Genomic DNA, 21,170 nt, shown 5'->3' with positions numbered 1-21,170 from the left:
CCTCAAAATTACTCAACACACAGCCAATAATGCATAAACTGCGGGCAACAAAAGTGAGTCCACCCCTAAGTGCTGCCAGCATTGCTGCAGAGGTTGAAGGGTTGGGAGGGTCAGCCTGTCAGTGCTCAGACCATACGCCGCATACTGCATCAAATTGGTCTGCATGGCTGTTGTCCCAGTAGGAAGCCTCTTCTTTTTTTTTTTTATAATCAAAATTTTTTCCTTTATTTTCCATGATAAATTCCACAGTTCACAATTATACATCTTTCATTTCATACTTTACAATAGCTACACAGGTTAAACATATTAGACATTGACAAGAGACAAGCTGGTAACACAGTTCTCTTGTCAGCAGATAAATATTTATACTGACCCTATCCCCCCCCCCAAAGAAAGAGAAAAAAAAAAAAAAAAAGAGAAAAAAACAAAAAGGACCCCCCCAGCCCAATTCTCCTTCCTTTAAAGCGCTGTTTGTCTCGACCCCCCTCCCCAATCTGACACTCTCCGATCTACCCGTCGTGTATTCGCCTACCAAACCTCTTTGTATCAAAGGGAGAGAAGAGAGAGAGAAAAAAACCAAAAAAACCCAAATATACCCTGTGACTGATGTGGTTCCCAATAATTGTGTATATCAATCTATATATCCAATTCCTCAGTGACACTCCCAACGCCTACAGGCCAGCACATTAAACAGGCCCAAACAACACATGAGAAAACAAAAAAAAAAAAAAAACCCAACCCCCCCCATTTAGACCCTGTGATTATTATTAATTATCCATAATTGTGTATATTGGCCCTCTTGGCCTACTTCTCCACTTCTAAGTGACAAAAAAATATATATATATTAAAATAATCTAATTAAGACCCACGTGAGACCCTTCTCCTACCTCCATGTGTTACCAAACCCCCTATAATGTAAGAGGCCACTAATGGCCATAGTAAGGTATAACATTTAAAAAAAAAAGAAAAAGAAAAAAAAAAATCAAAGTTAATAAAAAAAAACAAATATGCCTTGTGACTGATGTAGTCCCCAATGTTTCTGTGTTTCAATCTATATATCCCATTTCTCAGTGACACTCCAGACACCAGCGCCTACAAACCAACACATTAAACAGGCCCAAACAACACGTGAGAAGAGAAAAAAAAAAAAGTGTTGTACCCTAATTATAGATAAAAAATAAATAAACTTCACAACCCACTACTCCCAACTTCCAAGTGCCAGACTCTCTACGGATCAACTTTCCGCCTCCCTCTCCCCCTTCACCTGGGCAGGTATCTCATTATAGGGGTGAAGGGGAAGGGGAGGAGGGAGGGGACAGCAGAGCCCAAGAAAAAAAAAAAAAAAACTTCCCCGGCCAAAACCACATGTGGTTATTCTAGGGTCTTTATAGGGCCATAGCTCCCTTCACCTTCTCGTTTCATGTTTCCCTCCTAATCTATCCCATGTACACACTGTGTCCAGCCTGCCCATATGTCCTCAAATTCCCCTTTTTTATCCTTTACTACATGAATCCACCTTTCGGCTTCCATTGTCCGGTTGACCTCCCTTTTCCAATTTTCTAATGTTGGGCAAGCGGTCTGTTTCCAGAATCTGGGAATTAATATTTTGGCTGCGTTTAATAGATGTGGTGTAATGCTCTTCCTATAGACTTTAATTGGGCCGGTTGTTCCATGAAATAGGAAGTCCAGAGGTACACGCTCTATAGGCCTAGGGGCTAACCTCTCAATCCATGGTGCAACTGCTTCCCAAAATTCTTTGATCTTGGGGCATTCTCACCACAAATGAAGGAATGTACCCCTTTGCTCGCACCCTCTCCAGCACCGGGCATCTGCTGTTGGGTATATCCTATTTAGTCTTATTGGTGTCCTATACCACCTTGTCAGAAATTCCCTCCTAAACTTGGGGTGCATGTTATACGCCGGCGCGTGTTATACGCCGATAAATACGGTACTCTAGCTGCAAATTATGCATGTATGCTTAGCGCAACTATTTTCCTTCCACAATTTATGTCTGAAGAATAACTCTGGGACGTAATCTTTATGAACAATTTAATTCTACCATCTGCCACCCCAGTCCATACAACAACTCCTGGTTAGATGGGTTGCCAACGTAAGGGGAAAGAACTTCTCTCTTTCTCTGTCCCCCCCCTTCCCCCCTCTTCCCCTCCTCCTCTTTATCGCACTTATATTCATGTTCTATCTCTTTGATGTTCATAATCTACTTTATTGAATGTACAACTTCACCCTATAAAATACTGTTTGTCAATGGCGTTTTCCTGTTATTTGTGGTCATTTTTTGATATTTTGAATTCTGTGCACTTTTGTGCCTCTGTCCCACACTATATTAAAAATCTCTATTCCGCGACCTGAAATTCGCCCGGCACACAAAGCCGCCTGAGCCTTTCCAGCTCACGGCGGCGCTATGTGAGGATACAGTGTAGTTCACACTGTCCTCCATCTTGCGACCCCGGCGGACATGCGCAGTCCGCCGGGGAAGCTGGACGTGTCGGTGGGTGGAGTGGGCGTGGCCACGTCTTGACGCAGATGCCTGCGCATGCGCGGTTGAGACTCGGCGGCGTTCGCTTCACCCGGGGGGCCATCCACGGCATGCCTGCCCCTCCTCTGCCATTGACAGTCAGCTGTTGCTCATTGGATCAGCAGCTGATTGGCGAGGAGGGCCATATATACCTGGACACTGCTCACACCGAGCATCCGTTGCAGCCTGCAGGACGCCTTCGGCCTGAGCAGATGTCCAGCTATCTAATGTACAAAGTAAGCGAAACTCTATTACCATTATCCAATCTAGGCTCTATACAAGCACACTTTAATGTTAATGTCATCTCACCCTTCAAATGTGTACCTGCTATGCAATAGGGTACTACCTATCACTGAATGGCTTGATTCTCTTTTCTGTGAAAACAATAATGCCCCCCCCCACTAATGTAGTTTATTTAAGAAACCCTCTCCCTCATTCTTTGACCTCCTGTTTTTCGTGTTAACTGGCCTGATTGGCCAATCACACTATGTACCATTTGTTTGTCCACTTTTTTAATACCATTTAATTAATACCATTTAATTAACGATAGCCCAGATTTATCCAAACTTCATAAGCTTTTCAGATACTTGCACATCTTTATGTTCTAAACTGTCAGCAACATTTAATTGGAGAGACCATATATTTACCTAATGGTTTATCCAAATTCCATTAGCTTTTCAGATACTTGCATATCTTTATGCTCTAAACTGTCAGCAACATCCAATTGGAGAGACCATATATTTATCTAATGGTATCCCCATACCCCCTTTCCTCTCTTATCATTAATCCTAGCCATTCAAGATATATCAAGCCTAGATCAGCTATCCTCTACATATTCTCTTGAATCCTCTACAGTAGCCCTATCAGGTATGTTTTACCTTTACTATTTGAGAATATGTTCTAAAATCAATTATATTTATTTATAGTCTCTGACCTACGATTGGTCATCACATATCTACACTATTACATTTTGCAGGACCCGCCTTCGGCCTCAGTGGAGCTTCAGGTCCTAAAGCCCTTTATGCCCTCTATCCTTGGGCTAGCTCTTCAATTTTTGAGGAATTAAATTATTTATGTATACCTATACCTAGTAATACTCAAGCCTGTCTCCACTAACACACCTTGCTTCAGTGTTTTGGCTGCTCCTGCCTTGTACTCTGTTTGTCGTGCTGCTGCCTGACTCTGTTGCCATTTACTCTTGATCATGCTCCTGCCCTGTGTCCAGTACCCTGCTGCCTTTTCTTCATTACTATGCATGAAGTAACAACATTCTGGATATGCTAAACAACCTCTACCTACCACAATCAGGAACACGTTGGATAGACAGACAGCGTCAGTGCCTTTGTTTTTAATCGTTTTGGAATGCTAAGTCAGCTTACACAGTGCCAATGTAAGTGTAAATAAAATGAAAAGTATAGTATGTACTCATGTCTTTATGGTTTGGTATATTCACATGCTGAATATTCTTCTATTAATGACAATGTTTAAAAGAAAACCTGCGCTAATGAGCAAAAAAACCAACAAATAAAAGTACGTGAAATTAGAATTGCAGCTGCAACCAATTACTTCAAATATCGGTGAAGTGTAGAAAACGTATATAAATAAAACATTGTGCGCTAGCATAAATATACCATATATCTTAAAATTATATCGAGAACCGCAGTGTATGTGTTAAGACAAACCACAGTGCAGCATAATGTAACAAATCATAAATTATAAACTATAACACATCTCCGTGAAGAAAAGTATATACAAAGTGTGCAAAAGGTCAATCAAAAATATCATATAATTAGAATCCAAATCGCATGAAAAGCGCTTAATTCAGTTCATGGAAGACAGAGAAGAGAAGAAGAGATTTGTGAGAAAGGTGAGCTGTTCCTTTGGTGTGTCACATCAAACTGGAAAGGTGAAAGATGTAGGAACACTTCCAAGCCACCAGTATTTCCGAAGGAGTAATAATGGATTTACTCTTACCAAACTTGTTGGACCTCCTATGTAGCGAGGTCATACAGGCCTGCAGATATAACCCTCTGCGGGGACAAATGAATGCCGATGTTCTGGTCCTGTTCGCAAGCGCCACCCACTAAGAAATATTTTCACTGCTTCAGCGTCAGAAGGGAGACTCGCCATCTACAACATCAAAATTTTCCTCATTGCCCGCCATTGGAAATGAAGGTAGGTCACCAATAGTGATCTGTAATCTTTTGTTGCTGTGTTGGGTAATGTCAGTGTGAACAAGTTTGGTAAGAGTACATCCATTATTACTCCTTCGGAACTACTGGTGGCTTGGAAGTGTTCCTACATCTTTCACCTTTCCAGTTTGATGTGACACACCAAAGGAACGGCTCACCTTTCTCACAAATCTCTTCTTGTGATTCTGTCTTCCATGAACTGAATTAAGCGCTTTTCATGCGATTTGGATTCTAATTATATGATATTTTTGATTGAACTTTTGCACACTTTGTATATACTTTTCTTCACGGAGATGTGTTATAGTTTATAATTTATGATTTGTTACATTATGCTGCACTGTGGTTTGTCTTAACACATACACTGCGGTTCTCGGTATAATTTTAAGATATATGGTATATTTATGCTAGCGCACAATGTTTTATTTATATATCCTTTTATCAATACATTGTCTCTAATTTAGAAATCTTTGTAAACCAGCATCCACCCCTGTGGAAGGAGGCTAAATAACTCTGAAACGCGTTGGGTGCAAATATATTGTTACCAACATCCCATATATGTATAAGTGCACGAGTCGCATTCCTTACAATGTTTTGTTATATTGTTTATTGATGTTTTTATGATGTTTTGAAATGAATAAACTATCGTTTATATACTACATACTTTCTCTTCCACATGTGCCTTTAAAGTCCACCATTAAGGGAATTTTCTCTTTGTTTGGTCGCTAAATTTTAGGATGTGGCACAATTTTGCAGTTAATTGCCGATCTACAATTTTTGCTATAAACAATTTGGTAGTAGATACCACTCCCCGTCTCTAGATCGGTAATTCTTTCTGCGTTCTTTCTGCATATTTTCTAATAATATTATTGGGATTCTTAGTTTTGAAAACCTCTATTTATTCTATAATCTTGTTCTTATTTTTCTACCTTTACAACTACTAGGCAGAATGACAAATTTTACAGGTGATGAGTGGGAAACACTCATGGAGGGGTACCTAAAAGACTTTGGAGATAAAGAATCCATTGATTCTGAAATATCCTCATTATTCTCCAGACTCTCTAAAATCCTAGAGAAGAAATCACTACTTTATTGGCATGTCAGATCCTTTCAGGATTATATTAAAGAGGACATCAACCCTGTAGGATTACGAGTCCAGATCTTCCCTACTTTGGATGGCCTGGACTCGGAATTCAAAATTAATGGGAAAAAGCTCTGCGGGCGTGTTCACAAAGTTTGATGGAAATTTTGATTGATGAGTATAGAAAAAGATCCACTACTCTAGATACAGACATTATAACTCTATGTAATAAACTACAACAGTTCAAAACCCAGAGACCTTTCACCAATAAGGAGGACAGACTCAAAATACATCTAGAAACGTTTAACAAAGACATACTTATAAAGAAACGACAAAAACTCACTCGGACAGGAATGCTTTCAGAGATGGGAAGGCATATAAATGGATCCAAAATAGATCCAATCAAAACAAAAATTACCAACACCAGGGACACCAAGCCACTCCCTCACAATCCACTTCCAATTTACCCCAACCTCACGCTCAAACCCTTTACAAACCAAATATGGGGCAGAGCACCAAAAGCACATTTCGCGGTGATCCCAATGAGGGACAACAGGTGAAGAAATTAACTCTTGATATTCCTAAAAAAACTAATTCCCTCACACCTACACATGCATCAACTATGAAAGCACCTAACACACAAACCAATACGCACATCCCGATAAGGGAAACCACTTCCCAACTCAACCCCTCAACCGTTGCATCACTAGACACTATCTCTAATGATCCATCTTTTTTAGAAAAGATCTTGATGGGTGTTCAACCCACACAATCCAATCCCAGTACATACACACAGATAGCACTTTAACTATCCCAGCTGTTGGTCAAGAACAGGAATCGAATGATCTGAATATAATCAACCTTTCATCTTATAAATGAAAATACAAACCAGGGGGGAAGGAAGGGCATTGAGGGGATTTTAATGGTGCCAAATATAGGAATGCGCAATTACCGTATTATAAATAAAATATAATTTTTATTAACATAACATGGTTAAAAATGAACATACTGTTGCAAAACAATAGATGATTATAAGCAATTGGTGGTCAAAAAACGTTACAGGTGAGTAGTAAGTCGCAGCAGAGCATATTGCACATTAACCCGACATGTTTTGCTTTTATAGCTTCCTCAGGGGATGTGCAAAAGATTTTAGTTTTTAATTTTTACTGGGACCACTAAATAAATAAATAGAGAAAAGCAAAGTTACAACAATCGTTTAAAACAATGCAATGAAATAGTACATACAAGGATGTTGATATAGATATGAACCTAGTTGCCTACAAAGCTCGACACTTACCCTGTACATATTTTGCACCCATGAATCACCTGGCCGGATCCCTAACTACGCCCCACAAAACCAGATCCAGGGGGGCCAGTTTGGCACAGCCATAGAGGGCTGATAGGGGGACACTATGGAACAACAAAGTCACCATAAGGTTATATTGTTGGGTAAATTACTTTAAATGAAAGCAAAAGATTGCAAAAGATACTAGAAACAGATCCTCCCACTATAATTTCGAATCCAATACTAAAAATAAAAATGACAATGATATTAATCTTTCTTCATCCTCCTCATCTCTCTCATCCAATCAGTTCACTATTTATCGTGATCTATCAGGGGATAGACTACCTAAGAGACGTAAAGGCAACTCAGATGCTGCCTCTACTGAGTCAATGACACATCAATTGGGCAACTCGTCAGCACGCCAGTCACAACCAGTACAAACTAAACAGGTTTCTACATGACAAACCCATTTGCCTCAACCATCACACTCCACTATTCGTGGACCCTCAGGCTTCGGCTTCACTTTCCATAGTGCCTGTAGCACCAATCACGTCCAACACGGCCTCCCCTTTACACCCTAATCCTCCTAAAAAAACAACTACCAATGAAGCTATCATTTCCCCTTCAGGCACCCCAGTACCACCTGACATTAAACTAGCTCCCCCTTTTTTGAGGGAGAGACTAAAACATAAATGCCTGCCTGATTCCACACCCACTGCTATTGACGGTGAAGAAAAAAATCTCCATCTGTCAATAATTAACTTGTCTTCTTATAATTTAACTAACATTGAAACACAAGTCCTACAATTAGGCCTCACATTTTGTCCGGACTCTTAGTGTGACAAATTCTCACTTATCAAAGATCTACATTTGTTTGCGCGTAGACTCTTTGACAAACCTTTGTCTGCTATAGACTATGACTCTAACATCCAAGAAAGTATTGAGGATTATCAAGCTCTTGAGGATCTGATGGAACTCTGGGAGGAGGGACACACCACCAACGATGACACGGCTCTCATTTCTCCACCCGCGCTATCGGTCGCTGGTGTGTCTCCCCCCCCCTCAGTCCTTCAAACCCAGATCCAGACTTTTTCCCCTTTTAAATACCAACCCAAACATTTGGGCATTCATACAACAAACAACTAATGAAACTGAGAAACTCAAAATACCTACCACCAAAACCTGTAATTTGACTCCTGAACAAAGTGATGCAGTTAAGTCCCTACAAGCCAATCCCGACATAATAATTAAACCCTCAGACAAGGGGGGAAATTTAGTTGTCATGAGCATCTCCCAATATATAAATATGTGCCAAAATATTCTCAAAAATTGTAACTGGTATCGTCCCATTTCCAAAACGGTTATTAAAAACGTTCAATACCGTACAATCATTTTCCGAGCCTACCGTCAGGAAATCATAGATCAAAACACCCTAAATTTTCTAAATGTTAGGGATCCAAGGATCCCAACATTTTACGCATTAGCAAAGGTTCACAAGTCACTGACGGAACCTCCAGGACGTTCCATAATTTCTGGATGCTCTAGTCTTACTGAAAATGCCAGTTCTCTGGTAGATAGCTATCTACAACCTCACGTACCGGCACTTTCATCATACATTAAGGATACGATTGATCTCCTGAAAACAATTGAGGACTTGTCCCTTCCCCCCAACACCTACTTAGTAGCATTGGATGTTGAAAGCTTGTATAATGCCATTCCACACGATGCAGGACTTAAAGTAATACAGCAACATCTGGATGAGAGAGGTCCATCTTTTGCAAAATATAATGCCTTCATTTTGGATTTATTGAGCTATATCTTGAGACACAATGTATTTGTCTTTAACTCCTCCCACTTCCTCCAGGTACAAGGTGTTGCAATGGGGACCAAATGTGTCCCCTCCTATGCAAACCTGTACCTGGGGGGGTGGGAGAAGGAAGTTCTCAGCAGGGATGATCTCAATCATCTTCATGACAAAATTTTGCCTTGGTATCATTTCATAGATGATGTCCTTATCTTTTGGTCAGGAACCCAAAATGAACTGAATTAATTTTTAAGAATTATCTCTATTAACAACTTTAATCTTAAATTCACTATGAACTATAGTCAGAGCAGTATTAACTTCCTTGACCTGGTCATTTCCATCAACGCAGACGGTAAACTTGACTCATCTCTGTACAGAAAGCCCTCAGCAGGGTACACTATCCTTCACGCTCGTAGCTTGCATCCCACCTCTTTGATTAAAAGCATTCATTATAGTCAGTACCTAAGACTTAAACGAAATTGCAGTAGGGACCTTGACTTCAAAATTGCAGCTAGGGATTTATACAACCGGTTAAAGGCTAGAGGGTATAGCCATGCATGCCTTAAAAAAGCCTTCAACAGAGCCAACTCACAAAACAGGAACTCACTAATATTTTCAAATAAGCGGGTTAAAAAGTCAGACAATGTACGAGTTATCACTCAATATTCTTGTCAGCATCAACAATTTAGATGCATATTGAAAAAATTCTGGCCACTTCTATCAGCAGATCCCACTGTGAGCAAGTACATAAAAAATGTTCCTGAAATCACTTTCAAACGAGCTCCTTCTTTAAAGGATCAATTAGTCCGAAGCCATTTCAGAATCACACAACCACCTCCAGAATTAATGAATTGCGGCACTTTCCCTTGTGGGATATGCAATATATGTGAATACATCGGTGCAAAAACCAAATTTAAATTACCCAACGGTAAATGGCATTCCATTCGCCTTAGAGTCACCTGCCAAACACCTGGCATTGTATATTTTACTCAATGACTCTATATAGGCAAAACAAAAAGACAATTCTATAAACGCATACGAGATCATATCAAACCCATAAAAAAACACAAAATGTACACTGCCATCAGCCGATATATCGGCATACACCACGACTTCAACCCAAAATTCATTAAATTCTTTGTGCTTGAGCATATTCCTCTAGACTCTCGCGGTGGTAGCGTTGATCGCACACTGCTACAGCTAGAAGCCCGTTGGATTTACAACTCAAAAGCCACAACTTTTCCAGGCTTTAATGAAAATTTAAGTTTTAAATCCTTTCTATAGTCTCCCAATGCTATTAGAGAGTTCCTCCCTTTCTTTTCTATCACTGATCCTGTTCCCCATGCATCTGGAAGATCTCTTCCATCTCATCCCTCCCTTTTGTGTCAGTCTCCTTCCTTCTCTCCTTTCCCCATGGTATAATTTGCAGAACTATAGCTTTATTTTGTGCGCATTTTACAAATTATACTTTGTTTTTTATTCTTAATATTTATATTCACCATATTTTGTTGTATAGCATGTATTAATGTTATATTTAGCAGATAATCAAATGTCTCTATTTGTCTTTATGTTTTGAAAAATAAACATATTTGTCTCTGATACAATATCTAAGTAGATTTCATTGTTCTAAATTTTGTAAATGAACGTAGTTGCCCACTTGACACTCCACTTTATCGTGCTTGAGCAATGTGTGGTATTGCTCCATCATCCGGATAAGTGTCTAACTTCCATCTTGTCATTTTCCCCGTAGAATGCACTTGGTCCCTGACCTCTGTCCCCTATCCGCTTCCCCGGGGCGCCCATATCGGCCAGCCATACGGACGCCCAGGGCTTGACTTTCCCATTCTTTAGCAGGTCCGGTGCGCATGCGCATTAGCGTCTCTTGCGTCGAGCCGGCGACGTCACATGCCGGCTTGTCGGAGGGCTGATTTAAACCGGCTCATCAGGCTGTTCATTCAGCCTGAGCCGGAGGGAGACACTGCACTGTGGCCTAATCTGCAAGGTAAGATGCTATGGAATGCACCAACTATTTATAATTTACTTTCATACCCTTCGTTCACTGCTCATCATTACTCGCCTATTTGGAAGAGGTTATTCACACATCTACTATCTTCATCCTTGGGGTTATGCTACCTCTTTCCCCCTTTTTTTTTTCCCCGTGTATATATAAGCAAGTAATTCTCCTGGCTCTAAAATGCACAGGTGTGGTTAGTTGATGATTATCCACCCTTTCTATTCACTATCGGTGTTCATACATGGTTCTTGCCTCCCTATCACTATTCATTACCACTTTCATCACTCCCCAAAATATAATCTACAGCATCGTATATCTCACCTTATTATTAAAATTAATTTTATAAGTCACTAATTATTATACTCCGTCCACCATCTTTTAGCCTGCCCTTGCATTCAATTCCACACAGTTTTTGACTGAAGTCCTTTCAACATATCCTCCATACAGACAATCAGAATATCCATACCATCAGTGACTTTGATGTAAGTATTTAATTTAGCTTATGTCCCTCCCCTCCATATAATCATTATTATTATATTATTTTACTACCACATTATATAACAATCTTTTGCTTTCATTTAAAGTCATTTACCCAACAATATAACCTTATGGTGACTTTGTTGTTCCATAGTGTCCCCCTATCAGCCCTCTATGGCTGTGCCAAACTGGCCCCCCTGGATCTGGTTTTGTGGGGCGTAGTTAAGGATCCGGCCAGGTGATTCATGGGTGCAAAATATGTACAGGGTAAGTGTCGAGCTTTGTAGGCAACTAGGTTCATATCTATATCAACATCCTTGTATGTACTATTTCATTGCATTGTTTTAAAGGATTGTTGTAACTTTGCTTTTCTCTATTTATTTATTTAGTGGTCCCAGTAAAAATTAAAAACTAAAATCTTTTGCACATCCCCTGAGGAAGCTATAAAAGTGAAACATGTCGGGTTAATGTGCAATATGCTCTGCTGCGACTTACTACTCACCTGTAACGTTTTTTGACCACCAATTGCTTATAATCATCTATTGTTTTGCAACAGTATGTTCATTTTTAACCATGCTATGTTAATAAAAATTATATTTTATTTATAATACGGTAATTGAGCATTCCTATATTTGGCACCGTTAAAATCCCCTCAATGCCCTTCCTTCCCCCCTGCTTTGTATTCACATTTACTGGGATGAGGTGTCCTTAGCTAAGGGTGTTGGTTTCACCAACCAGACCAAAAATCTTGATTTTCATCTTATAAACTTTCCCACGATGAGGTTGCTGTCCTCAAAAAAGGCCAAAATTTTTGCCCCAACCAAAATTTAGATAAATTTGAGATCTATAAGGATCTCTAACTCTTTATACGGAAATTGATTCTAAAAAAACTTTACCATAGACAGGAAGGGTCGAATGACCTAACTCCACAAGAGAACCAGGCACTAAACCAACTGGTGTCTCTCCTCGATGAAAATGATCCAATCGATCTCATAGATGAGAACGATCTCTCCCAAATCCTAGAATCAATTGAAACATCTAGTGAACCCCCTAGGAGTAACAAATCCACACTAAAAAAGAAATCAGACTTCTGTCCAGCACCCAGCATCCATCCAAATGCGGCAGCCTTCCTCAAACTAGTTGACAAAGAACTAGAGAAGTTAAAAATCCACACTAAATTCCCTAATAATCTAACTAAAAGAGAAATAGCAGCACTCAAAACACTTTCGAATAATAACCAGATTACAATAAAAGCTGCGGACAAGGGTGGAAATATCATTGTACTCAACAACGAGGACTATATTAAGATGTGTAACAAAATATTAAATAACTTAGAATGGTCTCGCCGGATACCGGCAAATGTCGTTAAAAAATACAATCAGGACTTCTACGCATTGGTAGACGCAGCATATTCCAACTCGATAATTACCAAATCCCTATGGGAATTCATTAGGAACAACTTTCCCCATACACCGTTTTTTTATTCGTTACCAAAAGTCCATAAAGACACAAAAAACCCCCCCGGAAGACCAATCATTTCCGTTATAGGGGCGATTAGTGAGAACGCTAGCAAATTAGTAGACAAAGTTTTAAAACCATTTGTTTCTTCCCTACCTTCATTTGTCAAGAATACATTGCACTTTCTGCAAATTATTGACAAATTGGAAATCCCGGAACATGCATTATTTGTGACAACAGATGTCGAATCCCTCTATAGCTCTATCCCTCACGAGAAGGATGTAGCAGCTATCAAACATATTCTTCGTACAGCTAGAGATGTAGACCCCACATATGGAGAGTTTATCACCTCACTTCTAGAATTCATTCTGAGCCATAATGTGTTTACTTTCAATGGCTCCCACTACCTCCAGGTGCAGGGGGTTGCGATGGGGACATGTTGTGCCCCATCGTATGCCAACCTGTACCTGGGTGAGTGGGAGGCCATGTTTTTGGGTGATGAGAGTCTATCGATGTACACGGACCACATACTTGGGTGGTACCAGTACATCGATGACCTCTTTATTATATAGGATGGATCGATTGATCTTCTCCAACAATGCCTTTTAAGGATGAACCAAAATGAATTTAACCTAAACTTTACAATGTCATTTGATAAGCACTGTGTCACATTTTTGGATGTGGAGGTCTACAGAGGAGAGGGAGGGACTATTATGAGTAAACTCTACAGAAAACCCACTGCAAGTAACGCAATCCTACATGCCACCAGCTTCCACCCTAAACCCCTCCTTGATTCAATTCCGTATAGCCAGTACCTTAGGGTGAGACGCAATTATTCCAATGACGATACTTTTAGGATTGAAGCAAATAAATTACGTGACAGATTATTACTACGGGGCTATTCCCATGCCTCACTCAAACTCATGCAAAACAAGAGAAAATTCGCCCATGGGACTTTAAATGAGTTGGTCATATAGGTCATGATGAGTAGTGTAAAGATTTATTGAAGTTCCAAAAACATAATTTATGATGAGCATAAAAACATCATAGGGCAGGATTAGACCATTGACATATTGGTTACAGTATAAAAATACATGGTATACATATACAACTTAGTACTCGACGCGTTTCGCGAGCTCTGCTCGCTTCCTCAGGAGTTGGTGTATATGCAGGATATCTACAAAATAATAGGTATCGATAAGATATAACATTCAATAATAATAAAAGTCAAAGAAGAAGTGCGTAGCCTAAAAGAAATACCCCATACTTGCATTATGGTCAGTGAGTCCATAGGACTGATCTACAAAGGCAACAGCGGAAAGTACTCAAACCGGGAGCTGAAGGTGCGTAGCCCGCAGTAAGCCGAGCGGGGGTCCAGTAGGAGGCGGACATGGCGAGGAAAAGGAAGAAAGGAATGTTGTATCTCCTAGGATGTCCCAGAGGCCACATATGTCATGACAACTGTAATAAAAATTATATATATGTATGTATCTTCTAGAGTAATATAAGGGTATAAATAGTATGATGTCGCTCTTATATAGAAAAATACATGACATAATAGGTGTGGGTGCAAACAGGAGAGAGAGGAAAATGATAATAAGAGAGTGTAAAGGATGCATGATGTGAAAGAAAAGGAAAAGAATTGTGTTCCTTGGTGTGTCTAAATAGCCATATATAGTATGTTCACAATGTTGACAGTAAAATGTATGTAGATCTAATGGTAAACACCAAAGAGGTGAGATAAATATATAGAGATATAGGTATCTTTGGATGTCCATGTAGTATACTAGAATAAAAAGAGGGCACAGACAAGCAAGGGTGAATATGAACACAATACGAGGAGTAAGATAAAGACAAACCAAGGTGTAGGAAGAAAAACCAGAGAGATGTGTCTTAGTAATAAGTAATGTGTATAGCATTTCACACATAGTGTGTGCAAGTGAGGTTAAGTAAAGATAAAATGACATATTACATAATAGTGATGTGCTTACCCATGTGTAAGACCTCTCAGATACGAGGGAACAAGCCAAGTGAGGGGAGAGAGGAAAGTTCGCCATGTCACAGCCTCCAAACTTAAACCCCCAGAGCGGGAACATTGGGCTACGCCCCTAACGCCATACGAACGTGGCTGAGGTGGATGCCCGCGCTGCGCATGCGCGAGCTCCTCCAGCCAACGTGATGACGCACTGCACGCCCAATCGTGGAGCCGCAAGGATGCGGAAGTCAAACGATGGGTGTAAGTGTATGGCGCCGATGTAAAGGTGGCCCCACCCATACAAATTAGGAGGGGAGGGGACAGCAGGGGAGAGGGTAGCCCCCATTTATACATCGCAGCTCCCGGAAAAGAGAAACGAAACCGCGGCCACCGATGGATACAGCACTTAGGAGACACTGCCATAAACCATCCAGAGTGGCATAAATGAATGATAATACTCATATATAATGTATAATGGCAATAGTTAATAGTAAATATGACCACGAGAGCAGCAAACGGACCAAGTGGGCTAGTAGGTGTCTTCCACCTTAATAATTCAAGAGAACAAGAGGGTGGTCTGGATGCTGCCTCTTAATATAACACAACTCCATCCCTAATAAACATACAAAACAAGAGAAAATTCGCCCATGGGACTTTAAATGAGTTGGTCATATAGGTCATGATGAGTAGTGTAAAGATTTATTGAAGTTCCAAAAACATAATTTATGATGAGCATAAAAACATCATAGGGCAGGATTAGACCATTGACATATTGGTTACAGTATAAAAATACATGGTATACATATACAACTTAGTACTCAACGCGTTTCGCGAGCTCTGCTCGCTTCCTCAGGAGTTGGTGTATATGCAGGATATCTACAAAATAATAGGTATCGATAAGATATAACATTCAATAATAATAAAAGTCAAAGAAGAAGTGCGTAGCCTAAAAGAAATACCCCATACTTGCATTATGGTCAGTGAGTCCATAGGACTGATCTACAAAGGCAACAGCGGAAAGTACTCAAACCGGGAGCTGAAGGTGCGTAGCCCGCAGTAAGCCGAGCGGGGGTCCAGTAGGAGGCGGACATGGCGAGAAAAGGAAGAAAGGAATGTTGTATCTCCTAGGATGTCCCAGAGGCCACATATGTCATGACAAACTCATGCAGTTGAGAAACGAGCTACTTCACTTTGAGAAAGCGAACAAAACTGGCAAAAATGATACTAATACCATTAGAATCATTACAAAATATAATAATCAACATAGACAAGTCAGGAACATTGTAGAAAGATACTGGCATATGCTACAGTGTGATCCAGCACTGGGACCATTTGTCCCTCCGAGACCTCTCTTCACCTTTAAACGAACCACCTCTCTAAGAGATAAAATCACTACGAGTGAATTCAAGGGGGAAGTAGGCAAATCCCACTGCAGATATAAGGGAAACTTTAGATGTGGGGATTGCAACTACTGTAAATGCATGCTTACAGATAAAAACCCGACCCTCCCGAATGGCCAGATTTTCCATCCTAGACACTTCGTTAACTGTAATGCCCCGTACACACGGTCGGATTTTCCGATGGAAAATGTCCGATCGGAGCGTGTTGTCGGAAATTCCGACCGTGTGGGCTCCATCGGACATTTTCCATCGGATTTTCCGACACACAAAGTTGGAGAGCAGGAGATAAAATTTTCCGACAACAAAATCTGATCGCGTCAATTCCGACCGTGTGTGGCCTGTTCCGACGCACAAAGTGCTCAGAAGAAATTCCGAGACGGGACAGCTCGTTCTGGTAAACTTAGCGTTTGCAATGGATACAGCACTTTCGTCACGCTGCAATGTTAAAAATGGTTTAATACAGCGCACTCTCTTCTTCTTTATAATGTGACAAGAATTAAGTAGTTTTGCTGCTCATATTCACACACACTTCTCACAAAGTTTTATTTGTGTTTTTTTAGTGGGATTCCCTGAATATATTGTTATTAGTTGTCACATCTGACAGTTTTATATATTTTTTTTTTTTTTTTTTGGATTTTCAGCCTTTTTTTTTCTTTAATGTTTGGATTTTTTCCAAGGCTGATCTTTGTTCAATGTTATTTTTATTTTTACTCCAGAATATTTTTGTGTGTGTTTTGTGTGTCAAGTTACCCCAACACCATTGATATCTTTTATTATTTAATCTCCAGGAGATTGTTTGGTGTTGGTGTCCCTTGTTCATTTCACATTGTATATTTGAAATGTACCTGAATCCTCACAAACAAACCTTTTTGTCCTTTTTGAAGTAAAACACATAGGAGAGTATAATTCAAAACAAAAATCCTTTATTAAGGGATCAGAACCAAACAAAGAGGAAGGCAACACTGGATCAACATGAGAAATTAGTGAAGCCTGGGACCCCCAGGGCAGACATCAATTCTTGAACATCAAAATTGGTGGCCTGAGGAGTCCATATGTAAGGGAGGGCAGTCTGGTCCAGAATTCGCAGAGATCCGGATAGCAGCAGATGACATCTGTGTCCCCAGGCTGTGGTACCACAAGAGGCTGCATCTTTTGGCCGACCAGACTGAACCCAGGGCAATCACTGTCTGGTCTTCCTTCCACGCTTCCTTCCGGGCTGTGGCTGTGCATTTGGAGATGTGGCAGGAGGAGGAGTAGGACCTGGAGGAGGAGGAGGACTGGGAGGACCTGGAGGAGGACTGGGGGGACCTGGAGGAGAGGGAGGACGAGGAGGAGGACCTGCAGGAGGAGGAGGAGGACCATCCCAAAGGTGTGTCTGAGGTGTCATTTGGCCCCTCATACCTTTCTCAAGAGCCTCCAATATGAGGGCCTCACACATGACTTGTTGGCCCTCCTCCATCCTCTGCATTTTATATGCAATGAAGGCAGCAATGTTCTCCTCCATGGTGTGGGGTGCTCCCAGGACCTCTGTAGCCCTCCAAACGAATCCTATAGCAGCCTCCTCTAGGGCACTCCTCCTACTGCCACTTTCTCTTTTCAGGGGGGTGTAGGGACCTGCAGATCAGCCAGCCGGCTCGGCCCGGCCACCTCCTGGCTGAGACTTCCCTGTGTATGAAAAAGGGACATGGTTGTAATGTTTTGCTTCATCAATCCCAATCCTAAATTAGTACTCCCAACTAACATCTAGTTAACATCATTGATTGGACAAGCAGAAATATTTAGAGGAATGCTATACCTGGCTCAATCTGGGCTCCTCCACATGTGGCCTGGAAGGCCCAGGTTGGGCGTCAGAAGCCTCAGCCGGGGGGGAAGGAAGCGTGGAAGGAAGACTGGAGAGGGATGACCTGGGTTCAGTCTGGCCTGCCAGAAAATGTAGCCTGTCGTAGTACAACATCCTGGGGACATAGATGTCATCTGCTGCTCCGGATCTCTGTGAATCCTGGACTTTCTTGCGCTCCCTTAGATATGTGCTCCTCAGGCAACCAATTAATATCTTTAAATAGGTGATGTCTGCCGTGGGGATCACCTGCGTCACAATTTCACACAATTGCTCCAGTGCTGCCTTCCTCTTTGCTTGGTTCTTGAAATGGGGGTGTTTAATCTCCCACAGACAATGCAGCTCCCTTAGCATCTCTAGGAATACTGACATGAAGTCATTATCTTTGAGTAGCATATCCATGTTCACTGCAAGACACAACACAAGACAAAGCCTAATGTCAGACAAAACTCTCCTAATCTTGTTACAATATAGGCCTCAATCTAGAAGCAGTATAGGCACAAGTTTGTCTCTTACCTTCGTTCTTACGATCGGCGCGTCCAATGCTCCTTCCTCCGCTCACAGATCGTACGTAATACGCACGCGTGTTACGCTTTATACACACTGCGCATGCGTGTAACTCCGCCTGCCCCTGACGTTCTTTCTAGTCTATTCCCCGCCCCTTTTCGTTCGGCACAGTGGGTGAAGAGCATGATGGCGGAGTTCGAGCAGGTGTGTGCTAATTACAGCAACGAGGAGGAGGAGGAGGAAAGCCCGGATCCAGGCACGTCCCGATCCAGAAGGAAACGTTTTAAGGCCACAAATATGTCCTTTGGGGAGATGTTGGAGATGGTCGACATCATGAGGAAGTCCGACTATGACGGAAAGTATGGGCCTTACCCCCACCCCAACATCAGAAAGGCCAAAATCATTGCTAAAGTGGTCAAAAGCCTTCACAGGAATTTCGGGGTACGAAGATCTAAAGATCAGCTCAGGAAGCGGTGGTCGGACCTGAAGTTGAGAGAGCCAGAGCAGTACCGAGAGATCCGGAGAGTGCTGCAAAAAAGTAAGTAGTTGTGCTGTGTTCCTATTCTTTCCGTCTTTATTACGTTCGTGCTGCTCCATATGCTTTTATTAATTGTAACATTTAAAAGGGCAACTTTAATGTTCATGGGCCCATTATTCGTTCGTATCAAACATTTTTCTTTCGGCCTCTAGAACACCATTGTTTAGGCCATTTTCCCACATTTTTTTTGGCCCTACTTGGATGCCAAATATTTGTTTGTGTAGATGGGTTTGTTACTAGAATGAAATGCCAACTAGATTGTGTGTAAGGAGAGGACACTGAGCAGCTGTTTTCACATCTGGACACTGGAGCACTAGTGTGGGACACAAGTACACCATTTTTATTAGGGGGCCCACACAGGTGCTCCAGTGTATACTATAGGGGGGGCTACATCTGTGAAGCTTGTACAAAACAGGTAAAGTATTGCAGCGTGACAAAGGGCAATAAAAAAAATACATCTTGGAACTCGGCTAAAATAGACAATTGTACCCCACTTCCAAGCAATGTTTCCTATTTCTAGTTCTGCCATCAAATATCTGTATGCTAATTATACCATTTTTGTTTTACATAGGGGAGAAAAGACTCGGAGGACACCCCTCATCCGAGGAGACCACAGACCCCCCACCTATGGAAGAAGGTGAAATACCCCCAAATGAAGCTGAGCAGGAGGAAGAAGAAGATGTGGTGGAGATTGGCACCACAACAGGTGAGTGTCTGCGACCACAGGCTCAGGTAAGAGATGGATGCTGGCAGATTTTTGAGACCTTTTTTTTTTTTTTATTTATCTCTTTTTAGGTGATCGTGAGGTTGTGGATCCTGAACGCTTTACTTCTGAAAGTGCCCAGATCCTGATCGGGGAGATCATGGGGTGTAATGCCGAACTGCAAAACACCCAGCAAAAAATCCATGATGTTATTAAGAAAAATAATAACATCATTGATGTTCTGGGGCGAATTTAAACCCCACAAAATCACTTTTTGTATTGTGGTCCAATCTTTTATATTTTTTGGAAATGTTTTGAAAAGCCAAATTTGGAGGATGCACACAGTGTGCCAACATGTGCTATCTGCCATCACGGGAGATCAATGGACGCGTTTTGGGGGTGCAACCCCTTCCTCAATTATAAAGTCGCTTTGAGGAAGGGTTTGCTCCCCCAAAACACGTCCCTTGATCCCCCCTGATGGCAGATAGCACATGTTGACATTGGGAAATTTGTGTGCATCTTCCAAAATTTGGCTTTTCCAGGGGTGATTTTCCCCCATCTGAACGCTATATCAAACCCAGTTCCTAAATACTGATGTCTGATATAGCCTTCAGGTTTTACCTAATGTGAACTTTGTAAGTTCAAGTTTTTTGGCTTTCTTGTTGGTTTTACACAGGCCTGTTTTATCTGAAATGGACATTTCGAATTTTGCTAATGCTACTGCAAAAATTGTTATACAACAAACATGTTGGTTTGTTTTAAAAACCTTTGGTAAATGCACATGTGATTGTGCAGGTATTAAAAAGTGGCTTACTCAAGAATGTGTGGATTATTGTCTCAACACTACAACACTTTTGGGGTGATGTAATAGCTGTTTGATGCAAAAGTGGGGGTTATTTCTTAAGGGCAAATCCTCTTTGCACTACAAGTGCAGTTTCAGTGCAGTTGCAAGTGCACTTGTAGTGAAATGTGTTTTTGCATTTAGGAAATAACAGCCAACAGTGCTTTGTATAAGGTTACCGAATCACGACATTTTCTCAACTCAAAACATTTCTGTCAGGGTCAGCTAAAACAAATACAAGCAGTAAATGTTCACAAAGATTTTCTTTTTTTTTTTATTTGAAAAAGGCTTCACATATTGTCTGGCATATTGATAGCCCCCCTACCCGCAAAGAACTCTAGGTAGCGTAACCGGACATCACGGGCACTCAGGGAGGGCAAGCCAGGACGGCCACTTTCAAGCTCCGTCAGTGTGGTTTGATGTAGGATTCCGGCCTCAGGCCCAACTGAGCCAGCATAGTTGGCCAAATATTTCCGTAAAAAATTATGGAGAACACAGCACGCAAGTATTATATGGTTCAGTTTA

This window comes from Aquarana catesbeiana, linkage group LG09 (assembly GCF_042186555.1).
Source record: "Aquarana catesbeiana isolate 2022-GZ linkage group LG09, ASM4218655v1, whole genome shotgun sequence".
In the NCBI taxonomy this organism is placed as follows: domain Eukaryota; kingdom Metazoa; phylum Chordata; class Amphibia; order Anura; family Ranidae; genus Aquarana; species Aquarana catesbeiana.
This window is presented reverse-complemented; position numbering follows the sequence as displayed.